This window comes from Marmota marmota, unplaced genomic scaffold (genome assembly GCF_001458135.2).
Source record: "Marmota marmota marmota unplaced genomic scaffold, marMar, whole genome shotgun sequence".
Lineage (NCBI taxonomy): Eukaryota > Metazoa > Chordata > Mammalia > Rodentia > Sciuridae > Marmota > Marmota marmota.
In genome coordinates this window covers 13,264,920-13,279,904 of record NW_025999961.1, presented here as the reverse complement: position 1 = coordinate 13,279,904, position 14,985 = coordinate 13,264,920, and positions in this window count along the sequence as shown.

The following is a 14,985-nucleotide window of genomic DNA, read 5'->3' as shown; positions in this document are numbered from 1 at the left end:
GGGGGGTGACGAACAACTTGTTTACATTGATACAGCAGGAGTGGAAGCCATTTATTGTAGGACAACAGAGGTATTTATACATTCCACATAGCTTATCTAATTAACATAAACTCTATACAGCAGTCAACCAATAAGGAATCTCCACATTTAATGGCTCACTGGCGTTACTTCACAAACCACTCCCTCTGGCAAAAAGCCAGGCACCATCCAGACTTGTTTACAGACTCTAACACTCATTGAGTTGCTTAGCACTTTGCTTTTGCTGAGGCTGGCTTTGAAATCATGATCCTCCTGCCTATGCCTCATGAGACATTGGGCATCACCCTGCCTGGCCTTCCTTTTCCTCTTAGAGCCTTAAACCTATTGTTTATTTTCCTAGGGCTGTTACGATGAAGGTCTATAATCTAGGTAGCTTTTTAGAACAGAAACATATGCTCTCATGATACTAAAGGCCAAGGATAAAAGATTAAGATATCAGCAAGACCATATATGTCTGAAACTTGGTAGATTTTATCCTTTTTTCCCCCTGCTTATTTAAACAATGCCCCTCAATTCTTTGCTCTGTGACTAGCAGCTGTATGATTTCTGTTTCTGCTGCAATGCTTGCATGATAATCTCCTCTTCTTTCTTCATGTTCTGTCTTACTCCTCTTCTAAGTCCAGGAGCAATATAGTATTTAGAGTATCTTACTGATATCTTAAGTTCATGAAGATATTTATCAAATTAAGGTTACTTAAGAATTCCAGAGATTAAAATCTCAATATACATTTTAGAGAAACACAATTTAGCTCATAAAAATCATTCTCTTTGGCCACTTAAAAACCATATAATTTTTTCTTTTCTTTTTTAGAGATGGAGAGAGAGAGAGAAAGAGAGAGAGAGAGAGATAAAGAGAGAGAGAAAGAGAAAGAGGGAGAGAGAATTTTTCAAATATTTATTTTTTAGTTTTCGGTGGACACAACATCTTTATTTTATTTTTATGTGGTGCTGAGGATCAAACCCAGTGCCCCGCGCATGCCAGGCGAGCTCGCTAATGCTTGAGCCACATCCCCAGCCCAAAACCACATAATTTTGATGTGAGAAAAATACATCCATCTTATACCAACATCCCCCAGTGGTGTTAATCCCTATCAGCAAGTCAAAATCAAAATCTCACATGAATACGATGAACTCAAAAATTTCAAATCTCTTTTTTTATATTGCCAAAATTAGGTGTGGGTAAAATATTGAGTATGGACAAACTTCAGGTTTAATTTCTCTTTGTCATGTGTATAAAAATCTAGAAAACAAATTTATTTGCTTTGAGAATTTAGTAGTAAGACAAGCATTATATACTGTACTGACCCCCCATCAAACAAATAAGTAAGTAAATAAATAAACAAATTAATAAAAAGAAAGAAAAGGAAGCAGCATGTATTACTATAGCCTGTATGAAATACACACACACACATACATATATATCATATATGTGTATGTGTGTGTGTGTATGTGTGTATTTGGAAAGAGAATTCTCTTTCCAAAATAAAGAATTTGAAGAATTCAGAGGTTACCATGAACCAGGCCGGGTACCCCCATTCAAAAGACCCTTGCCATAATTAAGATTCTCTTCTCAGAAAGATCTTTACAAAGGGTGTCAATAGGACATCTGCAAAAATTTCTGCAAGGGCATTGTGGATTGAAGCTTCATTTCTTCCTATAAATGCCAGGTTTGCAGACAAAACTTTTGAAACTTCTCTCTAGCCTAAGAATATGGGAAAAAGAGTAACTGTTATATAACCACCGACTGACATCATGTAACCATTCACTGAGTATAAATCTAAAAAAAAAAAATTTCCAGGCTCAGAATCCTGAGATATTTTTAGTTACAGCTAAAAATAAATCTGCTTTCTGAAAATTCTTCTGGTATCCAGCTTCATCTGTCCTACATCAACTGGTTTTAACAAAGTTTACAAAAAATCCAGGGAAATTTTCATTATTCCATTTTCAAGATGGAGAATAATTTTCTGTAGCTCCATGGTCTGTCCTTTTAAGACAAAAATCCAACTCTCAAATTAAGGAGATGGCCCTTCCCCTAAGCTTGTGTCCACTGGGACCATGATTATATGGTAGAGTTGATGGATAATACATTGTCTTTGAAATAATCCCTTTTTCATTTACTCATCTCTGTCCCTTCATGTCCAGTAGGTTCCAGTTTCTGCGGATATAAAATTGTGACAAACACATTATTACTATTTCAGGGATGTCAAGAGGATACATGAAGATGCTGGGTTTCTTTGCAAATCCTTCCAGAAAAATCACATCTCTATTCTTGATTTTAATTGAAATGGTTGACTGGATTATAAAATTATGCACCTAGTCTCTTTATCAAAAGTTTTTAAAGACACACATTGGTCCTAACTCCAGAGAAATTTCCAAATCATCAAGTAATATAATTCTTTGCTTGGTGTTGTTTTGATTCTTGCTTGGCCATTATTTCCTCAATTTTACCCTTCTTTTGCAATTTTCTATAAGCTGCAAAAGAAAACCATACTGCATCTTGAACATATATTTTTTATAAAAGGACACAGTTCTACAATTGGCAGCAGCTCTCTGATCCCCCTCAAATAATACCCTTTTCATGTAAAAAATATGCATGGGCCCCATATCAACATTCCTAAATTTCTTAATCCATTTCAGCATCAACACTAAGTTCAAAATCTTCCTTCACAAACTTAGGTGTGGTCTTTAAAAATGCATTGAAGATATAAATTCAGATGAGGTTATTCTAAAATAGTCTGGTAGGCCCTTAACCTTTTATCTCTGATGAACTGAAAAGAAGGCATGATGTGAAGTGAAGGACACATCACAAGAATGCCATGTGTAGATAGAGGTGCAACTGTGAGCCAAGGAGACCTAGGGATTGGTGGCCATCCACACAAGGTAGGAAGATACAAGCATTCTACTCAGAGCATGGCCCTGTTGACTCTTTGACTCTGGATTTCTAACCTTCAAAAATGTACAAAAAAAAAAAAAAAAAAGCTGCTTTAACCCACCCAGTTTGTGGTACTTCATTATGGCAGCCCTGGGCAAAATAGCCTGGTGTTGGCACTGGGAAGTACCAACAAATGCTCTAACAAATATCTAAAAATGTGGATCTTCTGTTTGATATACATACAGTTAGTGTCTCAATATGTTTCAGTAAATTGACAGATTTATTTAATAAAGAAAAACACAATTGCTACATTGTAAGGAAAACAGGAAGTAGAGAAGTGGGATTTTAATCTATTAAAATTAAATAAAAAGCTACAATCATATTTTCTGCTCCCAATGTAGAATGGATGAATGGGAGATTAAAGTACAGAGTAGTGCCATCCATATGGATGTTATGGAAGTAAGAAATTTTTGTCTCCTGTTTCATCTTTTTTTAGGATAAGAGATAAAAGGTAAGAAATAGTCCATTTTTCATGTTATTACTCATTTTCACTTTGTTTACTAAATTAGAGACTAGAAATTTCCTAAAATATTTTGAAGATGGAGAGAGACTCTGTCCTGACTAAACTTGAGTTACATTCTTCTGAGGTCTCTCTGCTCAGGTAGGCCTGAATTTGGGGTTTCTGCAGTTTTCCCTACATTGTATAATTGTAGCTAAAGTCATGTGATGTCAGAACCTCCTACCCTTGATGATATCTGATCACCCTCATTTGCTGATCCAATTCCACATCCTTTACCATGTTTCAGTTAATATCTGATCAACTTGGACTGTCCTCAGCCAGGATTCTGTTATGTATGTTCAGCCAGAATCCCCTTTACTCCTGATGGTTCCACTTAGTAATTACCCATCCACTGATCTCCATTCTATTCCTTTAGGTATAAATCCACATTTTCTTTGTTGAATTCAGAAATGAGCTCAATCATTCTACTTTGCTGCCAATACTCATTCTATGCCGCAGCCCGGCTGCAGCAAAATAACCAGGGGGTGACCAGCAACTTGTGTAGACTGATACAGCAAGAGCGGTTTATTGTAGAACAGGAGGGATATATATATATATATATATACATTACACACAGCTTATATTAATTAACATAAACTAGATACAGCAGTCAATCAATAAGGAATCTCCACACTTAATGGCTCACTGGCATTACTTCACAAACCACTCCCTCTGCAAAATGCGCCATCTTGACTTGTTTACAGACTAACCATTCTAGCAGTTCCTGAGTTATCTGTTATCATTTAAGGAGTCATTACCACACATTAGATTTTTTTTCTTTATTACACCATGTAAAAATCTCTGAACTTTCAGTTTTCAATACTAAACATTCGGAGACTGAGCACCCTTACTTGACCATTTACCATACATGTAAAAAATATGAAGCCTTCAATCTTCTATTATTTCATTGATTTTACAGACAGTGAAAATGTCACTTGAGAATGTTAGTTATTTAATTGACTCAGAGAAAAAATCAAAACAAAGCAATTAAACAAACAAAAACAACAACAACAACAAAAAAAAAACCCACAAAGTATATGCACACATAATTTCTCACACACTGAATAGTTATTTTTTCAAACTTCTTTAGGACACGTGTAGATTGAGAGTAACAAGGTAGAATAAGATATTCCATACAAATGGAATTCAAAAGAAGAAAAGAGTAATCATATTTATGTTAGATAAAATAGATTTTAAATTTAAAAAAGTAAAACGAGAACCAAAAGCTCTTAATATACTGATATAAGAGTCAAATTAGAAGAAATAAAAATTCTAAATATATATTTACCCAATTTTGGAGCACACAAATATATAAAGCAGTATTAATAGACTTAAAGTGAGAGATAGACTACAATACGATAATAGTAAAGAAGCTTATTATCTCACTTTTAGCAATTAATGGATCATCCAGAAAAAAATAAACCAACATGGAAACATCAGGGTTATATTGTACCCCAGTCCATATTGATCTATCAGACATCCACAGAACATTCCAAAATTGGTGACTACACATTCTACTCAAGAGTGTGTCAAACATTGTTGGGACAGATCATATGACGGTCTAAAAAATTTGTTGCAATGAATGTAAAAAACAGTGATCAATGCTTTTATTGAAAAAACAGAAAGATCCCAAGTGAACAACAAATTGCTATATCTCACAACATTAGAAAAAGAACAATAACAAAGGAAAACAGAATTAGTAGGAAGAGAAAAAGTGAAGACATGAGCAAAAATAAATGAAAAATATACAAAAATATGTAAACTAATTAAATGAGAGCTATTTCTTTGAATACATAAACAAAATCGACAAATTCTTAGCTAGACTAGGAAAAAAAGAAAAGACTCAAATAAATAAAATCATAAAACACACACACACTGCAGCTGATATCACGGAAATACAAAGAATCATTAGAGATGGTTATAAACAACAAATTTCATAACAGAACAAATGGACAACTTCTTGTACACATAAAGGCTAACTTACCTTCTGCTTTTTCTCCCAATTTTTATTCAAATAATACCAAGAAATTCATCACTAAACACCCATGCATAAGTTCAATAATTTATCACTTATGAATAGTACTCTGTATTCCCCTTACACTACTGCACACGTTTTGCTTTTGTAAAGCAATTATCACATTCTACTATCTATTCTGTATACATTTACATGATTTTTATTGGTTATCTTTTAGACTTTTTTGTTCTAGAATTTAATTCATAAGAGATCAAGTATCCTTGTTTATTTGGTGAAGACACATAATCTGATTTCTGGAATAGTACCTGGCACATTGTCAATGAAAATAAAAAATTAAAAAATAAAAGCTACTGTAACAAATGAAGGCTAAATAATACACAAATAAATGATGAATGGATAGTAGAAAAATCAAGGATAAAACAAAAAAAAAACCTTAGATGTAAATGAAAACACTGATAGAACATAAAAATCTCTGGGACACTATGAAGGCAGTAATAAGAGGAAAGTTTATTACATTGAGTGAATTCATTCAATAAAAGAATAAAAAGTCAACAAATAAATAACCTAACAAATCAACACCCAAAGCAGTAGAAAACAGGAAATAATACAAATCAGTGCTAAATTTAATGAAATAGACACAAAAGAAACAATTGAAAAAATTGTCAAAACAAAAAGTTTGTTTTGTCTTTTTGAAAAAAATAAACAAAATAGATAAAACTTTGGACATGCTAAGAGAGAAAGCTTAAAATACTAAAATGTGAGATGAAGAAAGAAATATCACAACAGACACATCTGAAATACAGAAGATAATTAGAACTTATTTTGAAAATTTATACTTTAAAGAATAGAAAATATTGAAGACATCAAGAAATTTTTAGAGACATATGACCTACCCAAACTGGGGGAGGTCATACATGATTTAAACAGATCAATTTCAAGTAATGAATTTGAAAATGCCACCAAAATCCTACCAATGAAGCAAAGCCCAGGACCAGAAGGATTCTCAGGTGAGGTCTACAAGATGCTCAAAGAAGCATTAATACCAAAACTTCACAAAGTATTCCATAAACTAGAAAAGGAGAGAAGCCTTCCAAACTCATTATATAAGACCAGTATCAACCTGATATCCAAACTAAACAGACACATCAAGGAAAGAAAACTTCAGACCAATATCCCTGATGAACATAGATGCAAAAATTCTTAATAAAATTCTGTCAAATTGCATACAAATCATATTAAAAAGACAGTGCACCACAATCAAGTGAGATTCAACCCAGGGATGCAGAGTTGGTTCAACATATAGAAATCAGGGCTGGGGATGTGGCTCAAGTGGTAGCGTGCTCGCCTGGCATGCGTGTGGCCCGGGGTTTGATCCTTAGCACTACATACAAACAAAGATGTTGTGTCCGCCAAAAACTGAAAAATAAATATTGAAATTCTCTCTTTCTCTCTCTCTCTGTAAAAAAAAATACAGAAATCAATAAATGGAAGTCATCACATTAAAGAATTAAAAATAAGAATCATATGATCACCTCAATGGATGCAGAAAAAGCATTTGCAGAAAAAGCATTTGACAAAATACAGCACACCTTCATGTTCCAAACACTAGAAAAACTAGGGATAGCTGAAACACACCTCAACACTGTAAAAGCTATATATGCTAAACTCAAGTCCAGCATCATTCTAAATACAGAAAAATTGAAAGTATTCCATCTAAAAACTGGATCAAGACAAGGATGTTCTCTTTCACCACTTCTATTCAACATCATTCTTGAAACTCTAGGCAGAACAATTAGAAAAAAAAAAGAAAGAAATAAAAGGAATACAAATAGTTAAAGAAGAACTCAAACTATCAATACTTGCTGATGACATTTTTTCTATATCTACAAGATCCAAAAACTTCCACCAGAAAACTTCTAGCACTAATAAATGAATTCAGTACAGTAGCAGAATACAAAATCAATACCCATAAATCAAGCTCATTCCTATACATCAGCGATGAATCCATTGAAAGAGAAATTAGGAAAACTACTCCATTCACAATAGCCTCAAATAAAATAAAATAAAACACCTGGAAATCAAAAGCGGTGAAAGACCTATACAATATAAACTACAGAATGCTAAAGAAAGAAATTGAAAATGTCAGAAGATGGAAAGATCTCCCATGCTCCTGGATAGGAAGAATTAATATTGTAAAAATGACCATACTATCCAAAGCATTATACAGATTTAATGCAATTCCTATTAAAATCCCAATGGCATTCTTCATAGAAATAGAAAAAGCAGTCATGCAATTCATCTGGAAAAATAAGAATCCCAGAATTGTTAAAGCAATCCTTATCAGGAAAAGCGAAGCAGGAGGCATCACAATATCAGACCTTAAACTATGCAACAGAGCTATAGTAACAAAAATGCATGGTATTGACATCAAAATTGACTGTAGACCAATGGTACAGAACAGAGGACACAGAGACAAACCCACATAAATACAGTAATTAATACTAGATAAAGGTGCCAAAAACATTCACTGTAGAAAAGATATCCTATTCAACAAATGATGCTGGCAAAACTGCAAATCCATGTGTAGTAAAATGAAACTAAACCTCTATCTCTCACCCTGAACTAAAATCAACTCAAAGTGGTCCAGAGACTTAGGTACTAAAACAGAGACCCTGTGCCTAATAGAACGAAAAAATAGTACCAAATCTTCAATTCTTTGGCCTGACATCCTTAACAAGACTCAGAAAGTGCAAGAAGTAAAATCAAGAGTCAATAGATTGGATGGGTTCAAATGAAAAAGCTTCTTCTCAGCAAAGAAAACAATAATGTGATGAGAGAGCCTACAGATTGGGAGAAAATCTTTACCAAATGCACCTCCAATAAAGCATTAATCTGTAGGACATATAAAGAATTCAAAAAACACCAAAAAAACAAATAACCCAATCAATAAGTGGGCTAGGGAACTGAACAGACACTTCACAGAAGAAGAAGAAATACAATTGATCAGCAAATTTATGAAAAAGAGTTCAACATCTCTAGCAATTAAGGAAATGTGAATCAAAACTACTCTAAGATTTCATCTCACTTCTGTCAGAATGGCAATCATCAAGAATACAGGCAACAATAAATGTTGGCAAGGATGTGGTAAAAAGCACACTCATACATTTATGGCAGGACTGCAAATTGGTGCAACCACTTTGGATAGCAGTGTGGAGATTCCCCAGAAAACTGGGAATGGAACCACCATTTGACCCAGCTATCCCACTCCTTGGCTAATACCCAAAGGACTTAAAATTAGCATACTCTAGGGATGCAGCCACATCAATGTTTATAACAGCTCAATTCACAATAGTTAGACTATGGAATCAACCTAGGTGTCCCTCAATAGATGAATAGATAAAGGAAATGTGATATATATACTTAATGGAATACTACTCGGCTTTAAAGAAGAGTGAAATTATGGCATTTGTTAGTAAATGGTTGGAGTTGGAGACTATCATGCTGAGTGAAATAAGCCAATCCCATAAAACCAAAGGCTAATTGTTTTTTCTAATATGCAGATGCTAATTCACAATACGGAGGAATAGTGTTACCTTAGATTAAGTAGAGAGAAGTGATGGGAAGGGAGGCAAGGGGATGTGGGGATAGAAAAGATGGTAGAATGAAACAGACATTATTACTGTATGTATATATGTGACTATATTACCAATAAGATTCTGCAACATGTACACTCAGAAAGATGAGACATTATATCACATCTATGTATGTATAATATATCAAAGTGCATAAATTAATTCTACTGTCATGTATAACTAACTAAAATGAATTAAAAATAAATAAATACATATATAAATAAATTCTGGAATGGTACAAAAAAAATTACCATGCTTTCAATAAAGTTTAAATCCACTGAGAACAAATTTATTGCCTTCAATGATAAGAAAATTTGGAAGTTTAAAAGTACTGTGTATAGAAATGTCACCAACAATGGGTGTATTAAAATAAAAACTCTATATGAGATCAATCAGTATTTAACCTTATTTCACCTTGCTATTTGATTTCTGGGTGATTCTGAGAGTTTGGATTGAGATTTATCAACTATTAATTATATAAGCTATTATACAACTAAATAATTATTTGATAGATACACTATAGAATTATTATCCAAACAAAACAAAATGAGTAAAATAGAAGAGTGATCAGAGATGATTGGGGAAGAGATTGTTTCAGAAAAATGAAATTCTGTGAAATAGCCTAAGTGCCCAAATATAATTTAAATGCAAAGGAATCACAGAAGATTAATTTGTAATATATCCTCGTTATGGTTTCGGAATGTGTCATCATGGCTAGAGGAAATTATATTTTCCACAATTCTGTTCCATGTATGTGTTCCATTAGGGTTGGCTAAAGGGAAGATTTTTGTGATATTTTTGGAAGTTTTAAGAATATAGTAGCTATTATACAGCTGCACTTACAGCTGCTGATCTGCTGACTTAATTCATTAGAATGAGGCAGCAACTGAACTTCCTTCTGCTGGATCCTCCCTCACCACGAAGACTTCTGGGTCAGGCAAGTGTAGCCAGCTCCTTGAGAAATGATCTGGACTTGCACAGGATCCATTCATCACAAAACTCAGTGGCAATAAGTTGTGATAGATACTCCAGTCCATTGTGGTAGGGTATCAGGACAGACTTTTATGTTCCTACCACCATTCCAAATTATCTTTCCAGTTTATATCAATACCTAATAAGAGATGAGAAAGAAACAACTGTATAGTAATCTGCACCAGTCTCACAATTATATCGGGCAACTTTCTTGTCACAAATCCCATACTTACCTGCTGGTTCCTTTCACTATTGAAACATGACTGATAAATACTGTTAAACAAGCTTTGAAAAGTAGGTAACAGAATATTCAAATATTACAGATAAAATCAGGAAAGGATATTGAGATCATGGTCAATTGCAGATTGTAACATTACTATAACTGAAACCTAAAAAAATTATTTTAAGAAGAGTAAGATTGGACTAGATAATAAAAACTATTGCAAAAGTTAGGCAAAAGATTATGCTTAGGGAAATGATCATAATGTAGAAGATATATAGAGAACATACCTTAAAATCGATAAATTCATAATGGTAGGTAAGATACTATTGTCTGGTATTAGCAGAAAAGAAACTATGAATGGAATTGAATTAATGATTTACTTGGAATGGAAAACTGAATTCATCTTATCATCAGGAAGATTTCATAAATTCTAGTCTTCCACATTGAATTTGAGATAGTTTTGAGGTATGCATGAAAGGTACTCATTTAATATTTCATTACTAGGAAATGTGATAAGTAGAAAATATAAAAAGAAGTCAGCCATGTTTATGTGGTAACTATGAGCCCAACTAGAACAAGGTGGTTAAAAGCAAATAGACCTTAGAATTAATTTCTAAGAAATTTCAGGTTTATTCGCATTACCATTCTGAAATGGTTTGACTATATTTTTTAACAATTGATGGAATTTCGGGTTTGTTTATGAAATCACGAATCATTTCCCTATTTGAAGAATTTATGTGATATTATGTGCAGTGAGTATATCTGAGACATCTTATTTCATGTGCATCATAATCTAAACTTAACTGAAAAAAAATGCATTCAGTTGAATATGATGAAGTACCCATTACTATAAGATATATCTGAGGCTGGAGCTGGAGCTCAGTGGTAGAGTGCATGCCTACCACAAGTGAGACACTGGGTTCAATCATCAGCACCACATAAAAATAAATAAAGGTATTGTGTCCATCTACAACTAAAAATATTTTTTTTTTAAAAAAAGAATATATCTGGCCTCCAAGTGTGGACTTTTTTTTGCTAACATATTAATTGTAAATTATCTCACTATTAGTGTTCTAAACATAATTTTACATAATAATTTTAACTGGAAATATACATTCAATTAAATTACTAATATAGTTCTGCATGGTAATAATTAGTGGTAACATATAATACTTTTTGGTCAGAGTTCTATTTAAGTTTCTGGTGGGCCAAGTGTTCTGGCAATTCCTGTAATTACAGCTACTTTGGAGGCTGAGGCAGGGAGGTCACAAGTTTAAGGTCAGCCTGGATACTTTAAGGAGACCTTTTCTCAAAACAAAATAAAAAGAGTTGGATATAGTTAAGAAGTGGAGAGTTTCTCTAGCATACAGGAAGCCCTGGCTTGAGCCCCTAGCTCTAAACTCTAAAATCAGAGTTTTTGTTTTTGTTCTTACTTATCAGATAACTCAACAAAATATATTATTGAAAAATTACTTTAGAAACATATTTAATATATAATTTTTAATTTAAAAATTATTGTACATACATGTGTTACTGAATATGAGAGGTCACACAGAGCAACTATAAATAATTATTTTCATCTAGCAGAGCGTAAACCAGGATCATAAAAAAAGTGTCACCGAAGAAACACATGGAACATTACTCTTGAGTGGTGTTACAAATTCTTCCCCAGCAAAACCACAAATAATGCTTGCAATCATTCTATCCTGTGATACCTAGGAATCTACCAAACAGACTCTGAGCAGCACATCATCATCCATCCCTCACTTGACCTCCTTTCATGGTGCCCTCCAGGTGACTTTGTGCAGTGAGTATATCTAAGGCATTTTATTTCATATACATCATAATCTAAATCTCTTTCTATAGAGTGAATGTTATTGAACCATGGATTACTTAGCTTGCACTCTAGTGCATTTTGCTCTAGGAAAGTCTGCAATAATTCATATTTTCCCATTTTGCCTGTTTTTTTAAAGCCCCAAAGTGCTGGGCAGTGCTTTGCAATGGCCTCTGTAGTTCTACTATTGCAATGAACATCAATCAAAGACTGTAAACATGCAGGCATTTTTTTCTTTCACATATGCTCAAACTTCAGAACACAAATGCAAATCAAATAGCAAAGAAAAAATATGATTTTTAGGTTGATACATTTTTGAACAATCAAATAACCTTTAAAGCCAATTTGATGACTCTTTTTCTTCCTCTTCCTTGTTCTCCTCCCTTATCCTACTTCTTTGCTCTTATCTCTTTAAGCATAGTTTTAAATTTTCATATAATAATCCATTTAATTTTAAATTATGTTCAGTTTGAAGTTGTATTTTTAAAATTATCCAAATAAAACCTCTTTAGGAAGTCAATTAATTAAAAAAGAGGTAATGGTGGAATATTTTAGGTATACAAAGATATTATAATACATTTGTGTAAAGAACAATTAGAAATATCACCTCTATTTTTATATCAATGCTCTAAAAACTTTGTAATGTGCATAGCATTCACCTAACTCACCATGAGAACTTAAATTCTGAAACAGTATTTTGAGTTTATAACAAAAATTCTTAATTTCTAACAACTTTTTGATTGATGCTAATATTCCTAGATTGCATTGTGAGTAGCAAAGAGGTACATAGCAATGATGAAAATCTGTAATGTAAAATGAGATACAGAGAGCAAGAGTGAGTTCTTGTAGTGTAAAGCCAAAATATAATATCATGAGACTACTGTATGTCAAACACTGATTGATAAAATTATATGTGTTCACTCATTCAACAGTTACAAGAATTATCAGAGATAAGTCACCCTCATTGATTACATTTACAGATGAGGAATCTAATGTACAAAATAGTATGTTACCAAAATACTAGAGTCCCATTTTTAGAATCTATGACATTTTTAAAAGATATGTTCTCTCTTATAAGTAACACTATTGCATTTAGCCATAATTCATCACAAAATTTAAACAAAACAAAAAGAGCTACTACTGAATAAATAATATATTTAATCTTTTTTTAAAGAGAGAGAGAGAGAGAGAAATAGAGAATTTTTAATATTTATTTTTTTTAGTTTTCGGCGGACACAACATCTTTGTTTGTATGTGGTGCTGAGGATCAAACCTGGGAGGCACGCATGCCAGACAAGCACACTACCACTTGAGCCATATCCCCAGCCCAATATATGTAATCTTGCTTAAAATTTTGATTCATTTTAAAATGTGGTAATAACATGCTCTAATTTTTGAATCACTTTAACTGACTAAATACATGTTTAAACCAAAGATCTGATGTAATGCAAATATATATATATAACTTATAAATACAAAAATAAATATTCCATATATATATAGCAGAGACCTCTAAATCACAGATAAAAATTTTAATTATTTGCACACCAGGAATATTACTGTTAGTTCCAACAATGATCCTGAATGACACTTGGTTCAAATGAATTTTGAGGAAATAAGGTGCCTATGGAACTGCCATGAACAAGCAGAGTACCAAGGATCCAGAGACTTCTGTTCCATGCTCTACTCTATATGGGGATATCTTCCCACCTCATTGCAGATATCACAGGAGAACAATAGCAACACCAGTATCCAACCACAACATCAGTGTCTTTATTTCACACTGTGTGACAATGGTTACAGTTGTGCAATCAGAAATAATTAACTTTGCAGTGTTTACTACCCTATTTATATAATTGTGTGTAACAATTTGATATTTGACAGAAATACTAATAACAAGAGGACAGTTCATATTATGGACACAATCTATGGAAGAATTAAAGGTAATGAAGATTTTCTCCCTGATAAGGAACAGGAGTTTGTTGTACTACACTTCTGTTACTCTAAAATACAATCAGTGTTTTCCAAATAGTAACAGAAGATTTCTGAAGTGCTAGAAACTGTACAAATAGTGACATAAAGATGTGAGAAGTTGGGGCTGGGGTTATGGCTCAGTGGTAGAGTGCTCTCCTCGCACTTGCAAGGCCCTGGGTTTGGTCCTCAGCACTACATAGTAATAAATAGATAGATAGATAGATAGATAGATTAATTAATTAAAGTTATTGTGTCCAACTACAACTACCAAAAATAAATAATAAAATAAATAAATAAAAGATGTGAGAATGTGCTCTTGAAATTGGACAGGACATTCTGGCCAAATAAATAAATCATAATTAAAAGAGATGAGGGAGTGAGAGCTCACTATTTTTAGAACAGAAAAGAGAAGATGCAATTTTGTCTTTTTCTTGCAAAGTATAGTTTATAATCTGTGGCCATTGCACAAAAAATCAAATACAAAGGGCTTTACAAGCTTGAAAAAAGAACAGTATTCTGTGTGAGTACATGGAAATACTCAAGCTACATTGCATACATTGACTACATGAATTACAGAAGATTGACAATTGGAGTAAAAATACCCAAAGTGTACAGCTTATGAAATAGTCCTTCCATAAGAAAATTAATGATTGAGAATAATATGCAAAATGAGAGAGAGAATATGTAAATAACTCATTAAATTCCGAACAATTAGAACCAAACAGAAAAGACCTGTGATTGATTAATGGTCATAGATTTTTGAATTGATGGGATTATTGCTTGCTAACTTTCTTAGTGGTTTGTGTGTCCTAGCTTATCTACATGGACACATATCTGTGTGTGTGTGTGTGTGTGTGTGTGTATATATATATATATATATATATATATATATATATATATATATA